This window comes from Mus musculus, chromosome 8 (assembly GCF_000001635.26).
Source record: "Mus musculus strain C57BL/6J chromosome 8, GRCm38.p6 C57BL/6J".
Lineage (NCBI taxonomy): Eukaryota > Metazoa > Chordata > Mammalia > Rodentia > Muridae > Mus > Mus musculus.
Genome location: NC_000074.6, coordinates 23,285,143 through 23,290,799, shown reverse-complemented (window position 1 = coordinate 23,290,799; position 5,657 = coordinate 23,285,143). Strand labels below are relative to the sequence as shown.

General features: G+C 42.3%; 1 non-coding gene across 1 annotated transcript; it reads left to right on the top strand.

Moving 5' to 3' along the window:
* The first annotated feature begins 635 nt into the window (after positions 1–635).
* Gm24335 lies at positions 636–767 on the top strand. The gene has a single exon (XR_003947702.1). It is a non-coding gene; the product is annotated as a small nucleolar RNA SNORA17 (small nucleolar RNA).
* Positions 768–5,657: the final 4,890 nt, after the last annotated feature.

Sequence of the window (5,657 nt, the reverse complement as noted above, 5' to 3'; positions counted from 1 at the left end):
GGAAGTATGCTATACAACTAAAGAGCTTAATGAGTTTGCTAATTCATTTAAACAGGGGCATGTATGTGAGATAACAGTGGGGCACGAAACTAGATCAGGCTGAGTTTATCAATATGGGCCCACTGAGTGGCGAGTCTAAGTTTAGTGTGGATGTTCACAGTTGGAAAAACAGTGTATCAAAATTAATTTGATTGGTTGGTCGGAGCATTTCACATAAGATGGTCTCCTGAAAAGGAGCTGGGGATGCCTGCTATCTCTTGGCTCAGTTTGAAGAGTCAACTTTTAAGGTTCAGTGAAATTGAAATGCTGTAGTTGGTATACTATATCAAACCTAGTCCTCCACAGTGGGACGGCCCTTTACTAATGCTCTAAGACACAAAATGGTGGGAGCCATGACTTCTTTCTAGAGCAGCTGCAGTGCTCTTGGCAGATGCCATGGTGATGCCACATGGCTAGATTTGCCTGAAGACCTCACAGTCTTCACTTGTTATCATGGACAATGTTAAAACATCCGGAGTTTCAGTTATGGTCTACATTTCCTGAAGATGTGCCATCTTTTTCATCTTTGATTAAGACAACTCTCCAATTTGCCTGGCTGTTTTCTTTCGAGTCTCTTAAGAATTAATGGTTGTTCCACTATCTCTAGAAGTTTTACAGGGGTGGCTGCTGTGTCACATGTGTGTCAGCAGGTGGCAGAGAAGAGAGGAGCTATGTCTATGCTCAGCGTTCTGACCTATGAATATCTGAATGAATAGTAGCCTGACATTCCCTGAAAAAAGTTTGGTATCTGGGGCGCAGACAGGAAGCTAGCTTAAGACAACCGCAAGTCTGGTTCTGCACAGGCCCCATACAACCCTTGCATGGGACCACTCTGGCAGGACATGAGCTCACCCAACCCAAGATTACCATCAGACTATCACTTCAGGGCTTAGAGAGGGAGCTAGCCTGAGACAACCACCAATTGGATGCTGAGCAGGCCTAGGGGGAGTCGGGGGGGGGGGGCAGACCATGCCTGAGATAACCCCTTCCCAGCACCATAATACACAAGTGGGGCATAGCACTCCTGAGACCATTTCTGAGATGACTCCAGACACTCAGAGACCACAGACGCCACTGTCAAGCCGCTGCCTCCGCCGCCGCCGCCGCCGCAGCCGCCGCCGCCCCCGCCCCCGCCCCCGCCACCACCACCACCCTACCAATGGCAGGCAGGAGAGCTGGCCCCCAGGTCATGAGAGTGGGAGAATTGGCCATGTCCCTCAGCAGCTATAACACTCGGGATAGAAGGCCCTGCACCTCACCTGGGCAGCAGGGTAGAGCTAGCCCTGGTAGTAGGGGTTTCTATTGAGCCAGTGGGACAGCTGGCAGGCTGACCATCTCAGATACCTCTCAGGCCCCAATATCTACCCCATCAATGAACTGCTAGAATACATTCAGGACTAATCCTACGGATCCAAAACTACAGGATCTTCATGACACAGGCCAACAGCAGGATATCCAAGAGGAGTCCTAATGAAGTTCCAGAACTGATAAAGTAGCAGAAGCCAGAGGCCTCATACCAGACCAATGTGTCATTGCGGTGAACATTTGCAAGCAAGGTGTGGACAATAGTTCCCTATTGTGAGACACACTGTAACACACTACAGCTTCCACAAAGAGATTGTTTTTTTCCTCTGTTGAGGGGGTGGGGAAGAGGAGGTCACAAAGTTGGAGGGGGTTCAGAGGAGGGGGAGATGAGTGGGATTTGGGTGTATGACATGAAATTCATGAAGAACTAATAAAACGTTTAAAAAGAAAGAGATGAAAGAGGGAAACACACACACACACCCCAAAAGAATGGTTGTTCCTAAGATGTTACCCAACATAGTCTGGAGTCCTCTGCCTATTTGTTGAATTGCAAGTGACTTGCAAATGTACAAGTTCTGTTAAACACCTCCATGAGAAATTTGTGTTGAAGAAGTCGTTTGTCAGCCATGAAAAACTTGCAAGTTCACATTGGATTCCTGAAAATCCAAAAGGAAAAGCTTTCTGCTTGGATGTCTTTTTCTGTGGGTTGCCACCAGAATGTGTGGCTCAGACTCAGGGTAGGGTTGCTTCTGACCAAGGTATTCACTTCGCAGGCAGAGAGGTGCGATAGTTGGGTCACTGGAAGAATCCCTAAGTCTCCCCACTATCCTGAAGCAGATGGCCTAATACAATGGTAGAATTTGGTTTTGAAGATGCAGTGTCAATTAGGTGGCAGTAGCCTAGAGGACTGGTGCAAGGTTCTCCAGAGGGCAGTATGTGCTTTGAATCAGTGCCCAATATATGATACGGTTCTGTTGTGGGGTGTCTATCGGAGACTTGGATATAGATTTAAACCAACAGAAAGTCTTTATTAGCTGGCCAGCGAGACGACACTGGGTGTTCTGGATACCACTGTAGCCCTGAGCCTTTCTTAGGGAGAGCTTTTAAACACAAATACCATGTCCTGGGTTGACATATTTCAGTTAACAAGAACAGTTAGCCAGAAGCAAACTCCAGAAGCCAAAAGGCAAGATTAGGACATTCAGAGACTTTCCCAGAAATATGGACTTTGATGAATTAGGTCTTTGTTTTAATTTTGGCAGGTGTTGTTGTTTATGTGCTGAGTTTTACAGCCTGGATGACAGTTTCCTCATGGTATTAGTTGTGCTAATATCTGGGGACCTACTAAGGTCTGGAACCCTGTTATAGTTTCTCACATAGCCAGGATGCATGCGTCCAGGAACCAAGGCTGGAAGTGGGTGTATTTCTACTCACTGTTGCCCCTGGTGACCCACTGGGGAAAGTATTGTTTCCTGTCCTTGAGACCTTAAGCTCTACTGGCCTGGAAATTTTGGTTTCCAACTGAGAACATTCTTACCAGAGACAAAAGAAACATTTTATTAAACTAGAAACTCAGATGCCCCCTGGACACTTCAGGTTTCTAATGCCATTAAGCCAAAGAGATCACAAAGAATACCAGTGTTAAGAGGGGCAGATAGATCCAGATGATGAGGGGAAGCCTGGATTGCTTCTCCACAATGGGGGTACGGAAGATGATGTCTAGAGTGCAGGGGATCTTTTAGGCCATCAGTTGATGTCATCATGTCCTGAGATAAAAGTCAATGGGAAACTGTAACAACCCAGGCAGAATGACAAAGGGACCAGATCCTTTAGGAATGTATGAGTGATGACTCTAGAGAAAAACCAAGGTCTGTTGACATACTTCCTAAGGATAGAGAAAATACAGAATGGCTAGCAGTGGACAGTAGTTGTAAATACCAGCTAAGGCCACATGACCAATTGCAGAAATAAGAATTATAAAGTACTTGGTGTTTTTGTCTTATTTTGTGAAGAATCTGTATATATACATATAGATAGATAGATAGATAGATAGATAGATAGATAGATAGATAGAGATATATGCTTGTATATATGCATTAATCAGACATTTGTGTTTTCTTCCCTATATTTCTTTATCATGTAATATAACATAGATTGAAATAAGTACCATATATCATTGGTTATTATCACATTTAAATTTTGAGACACTAAAAGACTAAGCATTCCTCAAGGGATATTGTCATCTTTTCTAAAATATATAACACACTTGTACTTATATATGAGATAGTTATACTAGACAGAATTTTGACCTCGTTATTGCTTTTGTTTGGAAATTAAGCAGATACAAGGAGATATGATTGTGTGTCAAGGAATAATCTTGTGATAGCTAATCTTTTTGTTAACTTGACTGTATCTGTGATCAATTATAACCAAGTAGCTGGGCACACCTGTAAGGAGATTTCTTGAATTTAAAGTGGGACGATCCACCCTAAATCTGGGCCAAAAAAATCTGGTGGCAGCCTGTGTCAAAGGATGTAGAAAAAGTGAGCTTTTGCATTTTGCCTGGCTGACCTCACTCTTGCTGGCAAGTTTATCTATCCTGCTGCTGAAGGCAGTGCTTTTCTGGTATTAGAACCTACTTCTTTGGGATTCCAATATTGACTGATGGCTACCCAGACCACAGCCTATAACCCACTCTAATAAATCACACATATATGTGTATTCATATTCATATGCATATTTTATTCTATCAGCTTTTATTTTAAAGAATCCTGATTAATACACAACCTTAGAAAAGAAAAGCTACATCACATAGATTTTCAACTCTTCTTTCCTTAAAGCAAATGATAAAGTAAAAATAGAGGAATATTAATATTTAGCAAATGCAAATGATAGGAACACTGGTGTTGTTTCAGTCAGCTTTCTTTGCTCTTTATCACAGATACTTAGGATAAACAATTTCAGTGTGTGTGTGTATACATATATATTCATTGTTTCAGAGGTTTAAGCCAATGGTCATTAGTCCCTCTTGTTTCGTTCTGAAGCCTCCTATGAGGCAGAACATCTCATAGGCTGTGGGAACAGAAGGTAAAGGAAAGCTGAGAATAGCATGGCAGTGGATAGCAGAAGAAGAACTGAAGTATTTAAGTATTTCAATGTCCCTTCAAACATGTGCCCCGCCCCAATGACCAAAATTCCTCCCCCTATACTCCAATCTGAAATGTCCTAACACTTTCTAGCAATTCCACAGGCTAATGACCAAGCTTCAACATATGAGTTGTTGTTTAGCTAATTCCTCTCACTGAAAGCAGTTCTTCCTGGGGGACTCTTAAGTCCTGGAGGGAGTCTATTAAGAGGTAGGGTGTATAAACAATATACAAGTTTCAGAAGTTCCTGAAATTTACAAGATCCATAAAGCTCTCACCCCAAGTCATGTAAACAGTAACAACTGCTGGAGAGTGAATGATTCAAGTTGTGAATGATTCAGAGATGCAGCTCTTGTGTGTCATTTTCCATACAGGGTGAAGCTACCTCTGAGTCATCCATAGTCCTATAAATAGCCTGTGATGGTTAGTTTTATCAACTTGACCTAAACTCTAATCCCCTGAGAAGAGAGTCTCTATGAGAGACAGTCTAGATTATTATGGTATAGAGGCATATCTGCAGGAGATTTTCTTGATTGCTCTAGTTAATGAGGAATATGCATCCTGAAAGTTCTATCACAGTTCTCTGGTCTGGGACTCTGGGTTGTATAAGAGTAAAGAAAGCTAGCTAAGTATTAAGCATGTGTGCATTTATTTTCTCTCTATGACTGTGAATTGGTCTATTCCCTGCAGTAGTGAACTGTAACCTGGACTTGTAAGATAAATTCTCTCTCCCATAAGTACTTTTTGTCAAAATGTTTTACCAAAGCAGTATCTATTAAACTAAAACATAACCCCAGGGCCATACTCCTGTAAGCTCACTGTGAATAAACTCATTAGTACACAAAACTAGACTCTGTTGAAATCATTAGCATAGCCTGTCATCAGGAGCCTATCTGGAATGAATAAGCCATTCCTAGATAGGAGCCCAGCAAAATTCACACAGCATGAGCCTTTTGAGTTAAGGTACTAATCACCCATACATTCTGAATTTGTATGCTTAAGATAGTTCACAATAGTTTTTCATTTTAGGGAGACTAGGTTTGCTATGAAAAACACAAAAATAGAACCAGCTACTTCAAGCAGAGATGAACATTCAGCCATTGGCTGATGGTGAGTCAGGCTGCTTGAGTGGCAAATGGCCTAAAGACCCATCTCAGTTTCTATTCC